General features: G+C 45.5%; 2 non-coding genes across 2 annotated transcripts; both read right to left on the reverse strand.

Annotated features, from left to right (window-relative positions):
- Window positions 1-3,372: 3,372 nt before the first annotated feature.
- LOC120914638 lies at window positions 3,373-3,491 on the reverse strand. Its single transcript, XR_005743697.1, has one exon. It is a non-coding gene; the product is annotated as a 5S ribosomal RNA (ribosomal RNA).
- A 422-nt stretch (window positions 3,492-3,913) lies between these two features.
- On the reverse strand, window positions 3,914-4,032 carry LOC120914728. The gene has a single exon (XR_005743736.1). It is a non-coding gene; the product is annotated as a 5S ribosomal RNA (ribosomal RNA).
- Window positions 4,033-17,232: the final 13,200 nt, after the last annotated feature.

Raw genomic sequence — 17,232 nt, forward strand, 5'->3', positions numbered from 1 at the left:
AGACGGACGCCGGGCAAGACGTTCCTTAAACTTCCCTTCTAAGCTTGGGGTGCGCGTTATACGCCGATAAATACGGTAATTACTGCTTGAGTTATTTTAACACAAATAATCACATGGGGCTAGATTCAGATAGCCCGCCATAACTTTGTGCGGGCGTAGCGTATCTCAGACACGCTACGCCACCTTAACTTAGTGAGGCAGGTTCTGTATTCACAAAGAACCTGCGCCCTAAGTTAAGGCGGCATAGCGTACGTTGTCCGGCATAAGCCCGCGGAATTCAAATTATCCATGTAGTGGGCGTGTTGTATGGTAATGAAGGCTGACCCCACGTAATTGACGTTTTTGACTAACGGCGCATGCGCCGTCCATGAACGTAACCCAGTGCGCATGCTCCAAATTAACCCGCAAAAAGCCAATGCTTTCGACGTGAATGTAAATTACGCACAGCCCTATTCGTGAACGACTTACGCAAACGACATAAATCGGCGGAAAATTTGACGCTGGCCCGACGTCCATACTTAACATAGGATACGCCTCATATTTTTTTTTTTTAAATCCAACAAAAGTTTTATTTAGTTTGCAGAGGTACAAGGCATACATAATCCCCTCGACATATCGGGGACATAAACAAGAATAGAAATAAAGTTCAAAGCCATGGTAACATGTACAGATATAGCAACCCCATTCTGGAGGTAAACCCCCCCACCATCACTCCGGACAGCACTCTCGTGACATCCACTCCCATTCCATGTCTCACCCAACATTAATACCCAGCAGGATACGCCTCATATAGCAGGGGTAACTTTACGCCGGAAAAAGCCGAACGTAAACAACGTAAAAAAAATGCGCCGGGCGGACGTACGTTTCTGAATCGGCGTATCTACCTAATTTGCATATTCCTCGCGTAAATCAACGAAAGCACCACCTAGTGGCCAGCGTAAATATGCAACTAAGATACAAAAGTGTAAGAGACTTACGCCAGTCGAATCTTAGCCAAATTCCGGCGTATCATGTTTTCTGAATCCAGAAAAAATATACGCCGGAGCATCCTAGAAGTTACGCGGCGTATCAATAGATACGCCACCGTAACTTCTTCCTGAATCTACCCCATGGTATTTAACTATTAGGCCCCGTACACACGACCAAACATGTATGCTGAAACTGGTCCGCGGACCAGTTTCAGCATACATGTTCGGTCGTGTGTAGGCGCGAGCGGGCCGAATTCCAGCAAACATTTTCCCCGCCGGGCCTTTTCCCAGCAGACAAATATTCCTGGACGTGTTTTAAAACCGTCCGCTGGAATCCTGCCCGCTCGGACATGTACGGTCGTCAGTACAGACCTACCGTACATGTCCGAGCGCCCGCCGTCCCTCGCATGCGTCGAATGACTTTGACGCATGCGTGGAAGCCTTTAAATGGCAGGCCCACCCACGTCTCCATGTCAACATCGCGGCGACGACGCGGACACGCCCCGCGTATTGTTTACGCGCGGACTTCTGTACGATGGTTCGTACTGCCATCGTACAGAAGCCCTCTGGCAGACATGTACGGTGAAAACGGTCCGACAGACCGGTTTCATCGTACATGTTTGCCCGTGTGTACCGGGCCTTAGTGACTGCTAGGTATTCCCCTTATAGTGAGAGGCTGACTTAACCCCCTTTTATTATTGGCCCTTATAGACCAGCAGGCCATAGTTCAAAGGTCATGCATTGCTTTATGGTCAATTTTTTTTTTGTAAATGCTCAATAGAAATTTTTCACATAAAACGCTCAACACACCACAGTTACCGCACCTCAACGGCACAACAAACATTTATTTTTCATTTCTATTAACAAGCAAAACTGCCTGAAATTTTCATCTCAAACAGTTGGCATACCAATATTCCCGAGTTGCGAATCCCCCGGATGCTGCAGTGTGTAATTATGTGACAAGAAAGGTTTTTGGAACTCTCGGAGACAAATAAATGCTCTCAGAACTTGCATTTAGCATGACATTTACAAAAGAACAGGGCTCTCCACAAACCCTGTGTTTTTCAGCAATTGACAAGTGCTGGTCTGATGAGTTTTCTTTTTTTTTTCTTGTTTTTTTTCCCCATCTTCTAAATAAATATGAATATAATAAAACAGCTTTGAGGTGTCAGGAACTGAAAATGTGAGACCCAATTAAATAAATCATATATAATTTGCACAGTGTATTCACAAGTGTAGAACAACTTTTGATTTTTGTCCCTGCCCCCGAGGAACATGGAGAAATAGCTTCACTGTACGCCTCTGTAGTGAACATATTTTAACAGGTAAGTGTAGTGTATCCCTAATAATAATTTTAATAAATATTGTGGTATTTTTTTTATATTATTATTATTCCTTATTTTATTTTATTAAAAAAATGTTTTTGAATATTGTGGTATTTAAAGCAGAGTTCCACCATTTTTTTTTAAGTCAGCAGCTGCTAAACACTGCAGCTACTGACTTTTAAAATAAGGACACTTACCTGTCCAGGGCGCCCGCGATGTCGGCACCCAAAGCCGATCTGTCCCACGGCTCTTAGGTGCTGCTGCCCTCATCATCTTCGGTAAGGCCTGCAGGACTTTTTTTCAGCAGGAACGCGGGGAACACAGTTCCAGCACCTCCAGCTCTGAATGTATGTAATGGCAAGGGTTGCTGGGGTATACTGTGGGGTCTATTGTTGCTGGAGGGGGTCTATTTTTACAGGGATAGGGTCTATTGTTGCTGGGGAGGTCAGTTGTCACTGGTAGGGGATCTATTGTTGCTGGGGGGGGCTCTTATGCCACTGGGAGACAATTGTTGCTGGGAGACATCAACTGTTGATGGAGGGGTCTATTGTTGCTGGGGAGAGCTCCATTGTTGCTGGCTACAGGTGGGTGGGCGCCGGAGCGAAGCCGAGCGGAGTCGTTCGGAAATGCTTGTAAAACCTTGTAAATACTCAGTTTCCTAGCCTTTCCGAGGTTTTCTGAGTTCAGCCGAGCTGTCCTCGGTCCTTTCCGGGTATTTCCGCCTGCACCACCTCTGGCCACATGCGGTATTGCATGCCATTAAAGTCAATGCGGAACTAATTATTTTCGTTTCCTTTGACTTCTATGGGGAAACTCGCTTTGATATGCAAGTGCTTTGGATTACGAGCATTCTCCTGGAACGGATAATGTTCGTAATCCAAGGTTCCACTGTACTTGGGTAGGCCCAACCGGGAACGGGTCTGCTTAGCCTCCGAGATCAGACGAGATTGAGCGCTTTCAGGGTGATGTCGCCATAGGCGAGCACCATGGCTGGCCTTAACTCTCTTGAAGATAGCTTGGGAGAAGACTTGGAGAAGACTAGAAAAATATATACAAGGACTCCCAACAAAAAAAAAAAAAGCCTACAGCACCTGGTATTCCCAGGCGGTCTCCCATCCAGGTACTAACCAGGCCCGACCCTGCTTAGCCTCCGAGATCAGACGAGATCAGGCGCTTTCAGGATGATGTGGCCGTAGGCGAGTACCATGGCTGGCCTTAACTCTCTTGAAGATAACTTGGGAGAAGACTTGGAGAAGACTAGAAAAATATATACAAGGACTCCCAACAAAAATAAAAAGGCCTACAGCACCTGGTTTTCCCAGGCGGAACTAATTATTTTAGTTTCCATTGACTTCTATGGGGAAACTCGCTTTGATATGCAAGTGCTTTGGATTACGAGCATTCTCCTGGAACGGATAATGCTCGTAATCCAAGGTTCCACTGTACTTGGGTAGGCCCAACCGGGACCGGGTCTGCTTAGCCTCCGAGATCAGTTGAGATCGAGCGCTTTCAGGGTGATGTCGCCGTAGGCGAGTACCATGGCTGGCCTTAACTCTCTTGAAGATAGCTTGGGAGAAGACTAGAAAAATATATACAAGGACTCCCGACAAAAAAAAAAAAAGCCTACAGCACCTGGAATTCCCAGGTGGTCTCCCATCCAGGTACTAACCAGGCCCGACCCTGCTTAGCCTCTGAGATCAGACGAGATCGGGCGCTTTCAGAATGATGTGGCTGTAGGCGAGTACCATGGTTGGCCTTAACTCTCTTGAAGATAGCTTGGGAGAAGACTAGAAAAATATATACAAGGACTCCCAACAAAAAAAAAAACCTACATCACCCAGTTTTCCCAGGCGGAACAAATTATTTTCGTTTCCATTGACTTCTATGGGGAAACTCGCTTTGATATGCAAGTGCTTTGGATTACGAGCATTCTCCTGGAACGGATAATGCTCGTAATCCAAGGTTCCACTGTACTTGGGTAGGCCCAACCAGGACTGGGTCTGCTTGAAAAAAAAAAAAGCAACTGAAATAAAGGACACAACCCAAACCTGAAAGTGAATTAAATATGTAATCTCACGGACTAGAAGAATTTTATTATTGATTTAATGGACTTTTTTTTTCCTGTTTATTAAATTTCCTGAGAATTGGCTACGTTCCTGGTTACGTTATTTGTCTTTAACCATTACGGGAAATGTCAATACGCAGCACTTTAACCGAGTAGATAATGATGACAAAAAAGGCCAAGCAGAACAGATATATGTAGATGCCACCACCATAACTCACCGGAGTCTACACGACCCGTAGAAGAGCCGGAGCTTTATTTGGCTTACAAACGAAAAACAAATGACACTAATGTATCAACCCCAACGTCGTTCTTTGATCTATAAGGATGATTATAACGCATGACATTTTATGCTGGGATAATTCAATAATACTTAGATTTTTTTTTTCTCTTGCAATTTGGAGAACATTGCTGTGTTTGGATTATTTATGGAGACCAAAAGGATTTAGTGAGTCATTGTGAAATTAAAATCTGTTTTTCTCTTACGCAAAGGTCAGAAACTGATGGGAAAAAATGTGAAAGATTTGATAAGAGAAATTAACCTTGGCTGGGCAATTTCTGGCTCTTTCTTGCTTTTTACAGTGAAAGGGCAAATGGGCACTTAGCGATAATTCCTTAACCGCTTGCCCATCGCCGCACGAACTTATACGTCGACAGAATAGCACGAACAGTCAAATGGGCGTACGTCCCTTTAAATTGGCCGCTGTGTGGTCGTGCGTGCGCACACCCCCGGCGACCCTGCCGCAAGCTCCGTGATTGTGTCCGCGGCACCCGCGGACTCGATGTCCCGCGATCAGGTCACGGAGCTGAAGAACGGGGAGATGACAGTGTAGACAACATCTCCCCGTTCTTCCTAGTGACATGTCACTGATCGTCTGTTCCTTCTCATCGGGAGCAGCGATCAGTGACGCGTCACCCGTTGCCACGCCCCCCAACAGTTAGAATGACACCCTAGGACACACTTACAGGGGTTGTAAAGGTAAATGTTTTTTCACCTTAATGCATCCTATGCATTAAGGTGAAAAAATATCCGACAATACCGCCCCCCCCCCCCCCCGAACCTCAGTTTTACTTACCTCACCCCTCGAAAAGACAGAAAGGCTCGGACAGGCAAATGGGCGTACGTGTACGTCCCACATTTACATCCCTTTAAATTTGCCACCCTGTGGTCATGCCGTGAGCTACGTGATCTTGTCCGCGGGATCCGTGGACTCAATGTCCACCGGTGTCCCGCAATCGGGTCATGGCGCTCAAGAATAAACACAATGGCGCATTGCCGCAAGAGGTAATCCGTGTCAAACGAGCTTGCTCCAAAGAGGCCTCAGTGCGCCAACCCACACCTGCACAGAAGACCTAATGGAAAAAGGCAGGAAAATGCCCAGGAGGCACACAGGAAGTGACCTCAACCTTATCAATTAGCGGCAACCCCCCCGCCCGGTTCTCAATTTGCCACGCCCTCCGCCCGCTTCTCAATACGCAGCACCCCCCACTGTTTCTCAATTTGCGTCATGACGCTGACAATAGCAATCTGTGTCTATCGAACCTGCGGTCGAATGTGCCTAACCTTAACTCTATTAGTCCAAGATTATTCCACACAGAGAGGAAAGATTCAACATGGAGAGAAAATGGAGAGATTTGACATTATAGAGACAATGTTGGTGTAGACCGGGGATATGCAATTAGTGGACCTCCAGCTGTTGCAGAACTACAATTCCCATGAGGCATAGCAAGACTCTGACAGCCACAAGTATGACACCCAGAGTCAGAGGCATGATGGGACTTGTAGTTTTGCAACAGCTGGAGGTCCGCTAATTGCAGATCCCTGGTGTAGACCATTCGACATGAAAGACGAAGATTCGACAAAGCAGCGAAAAACATACAAACGTCGAATCTGTCGTTGAAGGCTTATGGTGTCTGTCGAAAAAGTTCTAAGAAGATTCGACAAGCAGCTAAACTGTACGACGCCGCAATCGTATATTTCCGGTCAAATGATCCGCCCAAAAGCTATAGAAGAATTCTAATGTTGGTTGACTAGTAATAAAAATGAATAAATATAAATATTACTAGTGTTATACAACATTAGAATTCTTCTATAGCTTGTAGGCGGAACATTCGACCGGAAATGTACGATTGCGGCGTCGTACAGTTTAGCTGCTCCGTCGAATCTTCTTAGAACATTCAACAGACACCATAAGCCTTCGCTGACAGATTCGACCTTAATTCATTTGGATTTTCGGACTAATGCATTTTTTTAACGAAAAAAAATACTGTATTTATTGTCGTATAACACTTACTTTTTTACCCTAAAAATAGAGGGTAAACTGTGGCTGTGTGTTATACGCAGGGGGCTGTGGAAAGTTTTTTCCTGAAACTTCCCTAACCTCATCACTTCCGGCTGACGTCAATTGACGGCGGCACGATAGCTCTCTTGTTCTGAGAGGACATCATATGACGTCCTCGTCTTTCAGAGCCACTAGGGGGCACACCCGCCGCGTTACTGGGAACCCGATGCGCGTGCCCGGCGGCCGCGTTGGCCGCTGGGCACCCGCGATTGCCCAGTAACTAAGCTGGACCATGGATCTGTGTGTGTAAACACAGAGATCCACGTCCTGTCAGGTAGAGGAGACCGATGCTGTGTCCCTTGTACCTAGGGACACAGATCGGTCACCTCCCAAAGTCAGTCCCCCACAGTTAGAAACACTATGCAGGGCACATATTTAACCCCTTCCTTGCCCCCTAGTGTTAACCCCTTCCCTACCAGTCACATTTATACAGTAATCAGTGCATTTTTTTAGCACTGATTGCTGTATAAATGTGAATAGTCCCAATGTGCCAAAAGTGTCTGATGTGTGCGCCATATTGTCGCAGTCCCAATAAAAATCGCAGATCGCCGCCATTACTAGTAAAAAAAATAAAATAATCATAATTACTGTATGTCCCCTATTTTGTTTTGCGCAAACTAGTCACTATACGCTTATTGCTATTTTTTTTTTTTTTTTTTACCAAAAATATGTAGAAGAATACGTATCGGCCTAAACTGAGAACATTTTTATTTATTTTTTAAACTGGAATATTTATTATAGCAAAAAGTAAAAAATATTGGCCCGGGTTCACATACGCTACGGCGGCATAAATATGTGCCGATGTATCACTTTTACGCTACGCCGGCGCAGCGCACAGAGGCAAGCACTGAATTCACAAAGCACTCGCTCCCACTCGCTGTTAAAGATACGCTGGGTTTACTCGGTGTAAGCCAGCGTAGGTGGAAGTGGGCGTTTGCCATGCTAATGAGGCGTGACCCCATGCAAATGATGGGCCAAGTGTCATAGAAGTACTTAAAACGAACGGCGCATGCGCCGTCCCGTGGACGCATCCCAGTGCGCATGTGCAGAATCACGTCGGAACTACTCCCTAAGATACGACGGATCACTGCCTACGACGTGAACGTAACCTACGCCCAGCCCTATTCACGTACTACATAAACGACGTAAAATACGACGGGTCTGTTCCCTGGTCCATACCTTTGCATGAGTTGCGCCTCCTATATGGGGAATAACCTTACGCCGAACGAACGACTTGCGTAAACCGCGTACATTTTGCGCCGGGCGCAACTACGTTCGTGAATCGGCGTATCTCCCTCATTTGCATATGTGCATAGAAAATCAATGGGAGCTGCAAATGCGCCCAGCGTAAATATGCGCCCATGATACGACGGCGTAGGAAAGTTACGTCGGTCGGATGAAGCCTATTTTCAGGCGTATCTCAGTTTATGGGCACGGCGCATAGATACGACGGCGCCTACTTTCACTTACACGGCGTATCTGGAGATACGTCGGTGTAAGTGCTTTGTGAATCCGGGCCATTGTGTTTTTTTTGTTTTTAATTGTCGCTCTATTTTTGTTTATAACACAAAAAAAAAACACGCTTTTTTTACCAAAAATAGGTAGAAGAATACGTATCGGCCTAAACTGAGGGAAAATGTTTTTTTTATATATATTTTTGGGGATATTTATTATAGCAAAAAGAAAAAAAAAATATAGAATTTTTTTCAAAATTGTCGCTCTATTTTTGTTTGTAACGCAGAAAATGCAGAGGTGATCAATTACCACCAAAAGAAAGCTCTATTTGTGGGGGGGGGGGAAAGGACATCAATTTTGTTTGGGAGCCACGTCGCACGACCGCGCAATTGTCAGTTAAAGCGACGTAAGCTGAAATTTCGCCTGAGCAGAAAGGGGGTATATGTGCCCAGTAAGTAAGTGGTTAAATTTAGGGTGCGTGTTATACGCCGATAAATACAGTAAATAAAAACGAATTTCGGGAGTAACTAAATAAATGTATTTTTCGGACAAAAAAAAAAATATTTCAGTGTGCACATGTCTATAAATAAGGGACTAGATTCACAGAAGAAAAACGCTGGAGTATCTACTGATACTCCGGCGTATTTTCAAATTTGCCGCGTCGTATCTTTAGTTTGAATCCTCAAACCAAGATACGACGGCTGTTGGCTTCGATCCGACAGGCGTACGGCTTCGTACGCCTTCGGATCGTAGGTGTAATACTTCGGCGCCCGCTGGGTGGAGTTTGCGTCGTTTTCCGCGTTGGGTATGCTAATTAGCTGTTTACGGCGATTCACGAAGGTACGTGCGGCCGTCGCATTCTCTTACGTCGTCGCTAGTCGGCTTTTCCCGTCATAAAGTTAAAGCTGGTATTTCGTGGCCTATCTTTAGACTTGCCATGTTAAAGCATGGCCGTCGTTCCCGCGTCGAATTTCAAATTATTATTTTTTTGCGTAAGTCGTCCGTGAATAGGAAAGGACGTAACTCACGTCGACGTTCAAAAAAATTACGTTGGAGCTACGTCATTTCGCGCAAAGCACGGCGGGAAATTTCAAAACGGAGAATGCGCAGTACGTTTGGCGCGGGAACGCGCCAAATTTAAATGATACACACCCCATTTGAATTAGGCGGGCTTGCGCCGGACGGATTTACGCTACGCCGCCGCAAGTTTACAGGCAAGTGCTTTGCCCATAAAACTTGTGGCGGTAAAACGTAAATGCAATACGTTACGCTGCCAGAATTCGACGTGAATCTGGCCTAAGGTATTTGCAGACCTCGTTTTAGGGTAATTTCAATCTATTATCCCTTGTTATGAGCTATTGTATGTAAAAAAAAAAAAAAAAAAAAAAATTGTCCGGGGTTTACTTCCTCTTTAAGTGGTTACCTCTCTGGGACTCCCTATGTGGCCAGGTAATGAAACGACTTGAAACAAAACTCTGTGAGCCGTCCTTGCTTTAAAAAAACAGAGCAGGTTTGGCGGAAACGGCTCACTTTATAGACCGATGGCAGCCTCAACCCCCAAAATAATCCATCAGAGAATCTGAATTCCCCGCTGTTGATGGATCCTTAATAGCTTGGCTCACAGTGTCACAGCAGAACAGCCTTTGCTATTTTAACTCAACTCAGAACCTAAGTCGAACTAATCCTTAAACCAAATATTCAGTTCACCGGCTGACTAGAAGGAGAGCCGTCATTTGCAAAGCCATTTTTTCTTTTTTCCTCCACACTACAAATTAAATTGATCGTCTCAACTTCCCCTGCAGTATTTTTAGGGCTGTGGAAATTAAAGATTAATTTCTCGATTAATCGTAAATTTTTTTGATTGATCGAAATTCTTTTGATCGGTACTAGTGGTGCAACGGATCGTAAATGATCCGTGATCCGAACAGGGTCACCATATGCGGATCGGCACACCATGTGATCTGCGGAGCTCCTCTGCTGCCTCGGCCATAGGAAAGGCCATGGCTTCGGCCTAGCTCCTGGAGCGGTGGCCATCTTGGGCCTAGGTGGCCTAGGTGAGCCTAGAGCAGCGCGCTGACGTCATCACCCGGCTTCAACTGCTCGTGTTTGGCCGGCTTCTCTGGTAAGACTAAGCAAGCACTAATCTTCCTATACAGTGGGGAGATGTCTGTGGATATTACAGTGGGGGGGGGGGAGATGTCTGTGGATATTACAGTGGGGGGGAGATGTCTGTGGATATTACAGTGGGGGGAGATGTCTGTGGATATTACAGTGGGGGGAGATGTCTGTGGAGATTACAGTGGGGGGAGATGTCTGTGGAGATTACAGTGGGGGGAGATGTCTGTGGAGATTACAGTGGGGGGAGATGTCTGTGGAGATTACAGTGGGGGGAGATGTCTGTGGAGATTACAGTGGGGGGAGATGTCTGTGGAGATTACAGTGGGGGGAGATGTCTGTGGAGATTACAGTGGGGGAGATGTCTGTGGATATTACAGTGGGGGGGAGATGTCTGTGGATATTACAGTGGGGGGGGATGTCTGTGGATATTACAGTGGGGGGGAGATGTCTGTGGATATTACAGTGGGGGGGGGATGTCTGTGGATATTACAGTGGGGGGGATGTCTGTGGATATTACAGTGGGGGGGAGATGTCTGTGGATATTACAGTGGGGGGGGAGATGTCTGTGGATATTACAGTGGGGGGGGAGATGTCTGTGGATATTACAGTGGGGGGGGAGATGTCTGGATATTACAGTGGGGGGGAGATGTCTGTGGATATTACAGTGGGGGGGAGATGTCTGTGGATATTACAGTGGGGGGGGAGATGTCTGTGGATATTACAGTGGGGGGGAGATGTCTATGGATATTACAGTGGGGGGGAGATGTCTGTGGATATTACAGTGGGGGGGGATTTCTGTGGATATTACAATGGGGGGAGATGTCTGGATATTACAGTGGGGGGGGGGAGATGTCTGTGGATATTATAGTGGGGGGGAGATGTCTGTGGATATTACAGTGGGGGGGGAGATGTCTGTGGATATTACAGTGGGGGGGAGATGTCTGTGGATATTACAGTGGGGGGGAGATGTCTGTGGATATTACAGTGGGGGGGAGATGTCTGTGGATATTACAGTGGGGGGAGATGTCTGTGGATATTACAGTGGGGGGGAGATGTCTGTGGATATTACAGTGGGGGAGATGTCTGTGGATATTACAGTGGGGAGAGATGTCTGTGGATATTACATATTGGTGATCCGAAAAAATTTATGTGTGTTTTAACTAATCCCTCCGTACAATATAGTTGTTTTTGCGGTGAAATTTGTCCCATAGGAATGAATGGTGAATTTAGAGTGTGACATGACAAAAACTGAAAAATCAGGACATGATTTCTAAACTGCCACCACTCCCTCATTTTCAAGCCAACCTACACAAATCTTATATCAAAACATTCAGATATCCCAGCTGCCACTACACGTGTCCATGGCTAAGCTATCGTCCTGATCGTTTTCACAATATGACCATTTGTTTGCAACTCACGCCATCCATTGACCTCCATTGACTTGCATTGAAGTTACAGTCTAGACACCTAAAATTTGAAGGGCAATATTTAAAGTATGACTGTGCCTTCAATTTTTATATTTCAGAGACATACTATGCAAAAAAACTGTAGGTTGGGTTTTGTGATTCTCACAATATAAAGATATTCGCTGTACGATTTATAGTTTTTAAAATACAAACGTTTGAAGAAGGACCAGTATTCAAAAAGGGCTAGGCATGTGCAAAAGGGAAAATTTCGTTTCGTTTCGTTTCGTTTTAATTCGTTATTTAATTAATTTCGTTAAGTTAGGTTCGTTACATGTGTTAAATTCGTTTTCGGAACTCGTTCGTTTTCGACCGAATTTCGAATTCGAAAATTCTCTCTTCGAATATAATTTCGAAATTCGATCGGAATTCGAAAAAAAAAAAAAAAAAAAAAAAAAAATTCGAATTCCAAATCGAAAACCTGTGGACGAAATTCGATCGGAATTCGAAAAAAAAAAAAAAAAAATTCGAATTCCAAATCGAAAACCTGTGGACGAAATTCGATCGAAATTCGAAAAAAAAAAAAAAAAAAAAAAATTCAAATTCCAAATCGAAAACCCGCGGACGAAATTCGATCGGAATTCGAAAAAAAAAAAAAAAATCGAATTCCGATCGAATTTCGTCCGCGGGTTTTCGATTCGGAATCGAAAACGTTCGGATTCGGTAAATTCATTAATATTGCAATTCGGGAATTCGTATGCATCCGAATGTCCGAATAATGAAAAATTCGTCCGAATTTCGATTCGGAACGAAACGAAATGCACATGCCTAAAAAGGGCAAGAATCTCTGGTCTGTGCTTAGAGGCTGCATATAAACATTGGTTTCCTAAGAAACGCTGAGGTGAATTATAACTCCTCACACACAGCTGTGAGGTGAATTCTAGCTCCTCCCACACAACGCTGAGGGGATTTGGCTCTGTTTTTTTGGCTCTGGGTAACTTCTGCATATAGCAACCATCCATAGCAACCAGTCCATAGAAACCGTCAATAGCAACCAGTCCATAGCAGCCAGTCCATAGCAGCCAGTCCATAGCAGCCAGTCCATAGCAGCCAGTCCATAGCAGCCAGTTTTTGATGGTGCAATAGGATGGGGCAAATAGGATGGTGCAGTTTTGATGGGGCAGTGGATCGACACACTGTTGGATCACATTTACATCTCCAGGGGCACTGTCTCCAGTCAGGAGTATTGGTGGAGGCAAGAACACGTCACACAATTTCCCCAGAAATTGTATCTTTTCTGGTTAAACATTATTGTTCCATGTAGGTCACTATGACAGAAGTGAATAGGTTATCTGTCATAATTATTTATTCATACAAGTAGAAATATTTTAAATTATTTTAAATTAATAAGTCCCTGAGCTTATTGAATAGTCTCCATGAACTCTTTTTGCTGTGTTTAATGTTACTAGATTAGGATGATCATCCTAGGCCATTTAATTAGTCTTTGTGTCTGCCCCATACATTATCATGAGCCATTGGGATTTAATTACTGCCATTTATTCTAGTTTTATTTTATTAGCTATATGGCTGGCGTGGTTACAGGCAGGGCCGCTGGTAGGCCAGTACAGCCAGCCCTGATGTACCGGGCCCGACATCCTCCGGGGGCCCGGGCAGCCTCGCAGTCTCAGACAGCGCAGAATAAAAAAAAATGAAAAAAAAAAAGGCTGAATTACACCCCCGCTAAGCCGATTCTACTAGCTTAGGGGGGTGTATAATTGCTATGATTTTCCGGGCCCCTGATGTTGGAGTGGAGGAACTTTTTTCTTAGTTTCGGGCGCATGCGCACTGCAGCCAGCGCCCGCTCCGCACATGTTACCTGTCAGCCTGCAGATGCGGTCGCTTGTTTGCTTCCCGCCGATGCGGAGTGATCTTTCATCTGTTCAGCAGAGCTCCCCTCTCTGTAGTTGGCCCGTAAGAGATAGAGAGTGTGAGGTGGGCGGAGTCAGGCAGCTGACAGAGTCCAGAGGCAGAGGAGGAAGCTGGAATTCGTGGCTACTGCTGGGGGTGGGTGAATATAACAATATCTGTACATTCCTTTAATGCCACCATACATATCTATATGTATAACACTCAGGCAGCAAACAGCAGGTTCTCTCTCACTGTGTGTTACATGACATGGCTGTTGGGTGCAGATTTTGTAGTTTATTGGTCATAAGTTAACAAGGTCAGCACCCAACAGCCATGCCATGTATGTCATGTGTTATAATGCTGATGATTTTAAGCTCCCTGTGTTGCTGTTTGCAATGAAGGCTTTAAGACTGGGTAGAATCTGCTTGTTCAGCAGGGAATCTGTCCAGTGTCCACTGATCCCGGCTGAATGGAGTGGGCTGATGACAGGTCCGTGTCCACTCAGCTTATGCAGAGCAGACACGGACACAGCCCACTCTACTCTAAGGGCGGTTGGTGTAAACAAACCAGCTGTCCGCTTACACCCGACTGCACTCCAATCCGATCCGCTAGACGGAGGGGAACAGATCCTTTTCTGTTTTGTTTAGCGCATGGGTCTTTAAACGACGGCCCTCCAGTTGTTCAGGAACTACAATTCCCATGATGCCTAGTCATGTCTGTGAATATCAGTGTGTAACAATGCCTCATGGGATGTGTAGTTCAACAACAGCTGGAGGGCCGTAGTTTGAGGATCCCTGGTTTAGCAGATCGGATTAGAGGTAGGCAGGTATAAATGGACACAGGTCCATTTAGATCCATCGCTCTATAATTGTGATGGGAGGCTCAGATCAGACCCAACCTCTTCCTTTTAACTGCTTGCTGCCCACCCTCTGTACATTTACTGCAGCAGGGTGGCACGGGCAAGCTGGATCAAATATATGTACTTCATGCAGTCTGTTCCTGCACTTTGTTTCAAGGCGGGTATGGGGGAGGGGCCAGGGGCGGAGTTGAGGGTGGGGCTGCAAAGGGGGCCCCGCCAGGTAGGATGTACGGGGCCCCATGATTTCTATCAGCGGCCCTGGTTACAGGATATCTGACCGTGACCTTAAATTTGTCTACCCCTCCAAAAAAATGGCCGCTGCCGTGATGGGAGACTCATTTTAGCCTTTTTTGCTGCAGCTAGTTGTTTGTATAGCCATTTCCCTCCATTAAAATGGCGGCCGCTATACTTGGAGACACTTCGTTTCCAAAATGGCCGCCGATCTACTTCCGCTTTTAGTATATATAAATAAACATCACCTAGCCAATCAGAATCCTCTGATGAAGTCACGTGACGCAACGCGTAAGGACTTCTAGACGTGACCGGAAGTGACGTGGGGACCCGTTTTTTTAAACTTATGCTTGTAAGCAGTTTTTCGTTTTGAATACATTCTCTTTTCTAAACGTACTTCACGATGGGAGCTTGTATTCTTCTGTTTCCTCCCTGCTGATCCCTGCATTCCACGGTGAGCCTCCATTTTGTTGGAGACCAGAAGTCACATTATAGGCACCAGGACGCCGCAGTATGTAGGATCCATCAAGTTTGGCTGCAGTTACTTCATGCTATAGACCAGGGATATGCAATTAGTGGACCTCCAGCTGTTACAGAACTACAAATCCCATGAGGCATAGCAAGACTTTGACAGTCACAAGCATGACACCCAGAGGCAGAGGCATGATGGGACTTGTAGTTTTGCAACAGCTGGAGGTCCGCTAATTGAATATGCCTGCTATAGACCTACAAAGGGGAGGTAAGCGCTCTGTGGGCCCACCAGTGGCGGCTGGTGCTCAAATTTTTTGGGGGGCGCAAACGAAAAAAAAATTGCAGCCTCACTGTGCCCATCAAACGCAGCCACTGTGCCATCAATTGTCACCACTGTGCCATGCCATCAAACGCAGCCACTGTGCCATCAATTGTCACCACTGTGCCATGCCATCAAACACAGCCACTGTGCCATCAATTGTCACCACTGTGCCATGCCATCAAACGCAGCCACTGTGCCATGCCATCAAACACAGCCACTGTGCCATCAATTGTCACCACTGTGCCTTTTAATTATCACCGCTGTGCCCTTTAATTGTCGCCACCGTGCCCATTGATGTCGCCACTGTGCCCTGTAAAGTGCCCCTTCCCCCTCCTCCCGCCCGGCACTTACCTTTACTGGAGTGAGCCATCCACGTCCCTCGATGTCTTCTACCGCCCTCGATGACTGACAGGCGTCTCAGCCAATCAGGTTACGGGTAGCCAGAATCAGCCAACCTGATTGGCTGAGACGCCTGTCAGTCTTATCCAAGGAGCGCATCCCTAGTGCCTTCCTTGTATAAGCTTCCGGGACCCGAGGGCTGTACTCGGAAAAGCCTATCAGAGCCGATGGCTCTGATAAGCACTTCCGTACAGCCAACCAGCTGCCGTTATTCAGATGGCCGAACATGAGCGCCGACCATTTGAATAGAACAGCGGCAGCCGCGATAATAACATAGATTCGTGCAATGCATGAATCTATGTTATTAGACTCAGTGGCGGTGAGAGCCAGAGGGGCCGGCGCTCCAGCGTCCTCTATGAACGAACCGCCACTGGAGCCCACCATCTAAGAAGACCCTTTTGTGAAGCTTTTGTGTGTTGCATTTGGTAGCACTGGTCTGACTGCCATTAAACACTTATCATTATTATTTTTTTACAGACTGTTTTAGTTGTCAGCACTTATATAGTTTCTAGTACTCACTCAGTTTTGGTCATTTCATTCATATTGGTCCACGGACTTTATCGGTTTTGAAGCACTTGGCACGGATGTGTCACATTCATGATATCTTTTATTAGATTCGTTAATACTTTGTTCGCGATTTAGTGCATTTAGGATTGCGCTCATCACTTGCTTTTCTTTAGTCGATTAATCGATAAAAAAAAAAAAAAAAATATCGAACGCGAAAAGTATTTTACTTTCTAAGAAAGAAATGCCGAATCTACGAGCCAGCAAATTAATTATGAATCTTCTTAATATTCCATATTGCTGTGTGTACAAAATCAGATGTTCTATTTTGGGCGCTACATGCGACGCAACGTGTTGAAATGTTCCATGCATGCTTGAGAAGCTACAAGCAAAGAAAGATTATTATTCTGTCACAAGCAGAGGAGCTGTAAGCGTTCGCAAGGGGCCCGTGATAATTAACTTGTTACTCGGAAGTAAATCCATGAGAATTTTTTTTCACGATGTTGTTCACACATAGTTTGCTTACTTGTTTCGTTTTCATCCCTGATGTCGCCGCGACAAAGTTGCTGTTGTCAATTAAAGTTCCATAAAAGTATATGCCTACAACGTACATCCAGAAAGGGAGCAAAGAGTTCATCAACCTGGATCATCATCGCATATTATTAACCACTTAAGACCCGGACCTTTAGGCAGCTAAAGGACCTGGCCAGTTTTTTTGCGATTCGGCACTGCATCGCTTTAACTGACAATTGCGCTGTCGTGCGACGTGGCTCCCAAACAAAATTGGCGTCCTTTTTTTCCCCCCACAAATAGAGCTTTCTTTTGGTGGTATTTGATCACCTCTGTGGTTTTTATTTTTTTGTGC

Source organism: Rana temporaria, chromosome 9 (genome assembly GCF_905171775.1).
Source record: "Rana temporaria chromosome 9, aRanTem1.1, whole genome shotgun sequence".
NCBI classification, from domain to species: Eukaryota; Metazoa; Chordata; class Amphibia; order Anura; family Ranidae; genus Rana; species Rana temporaria.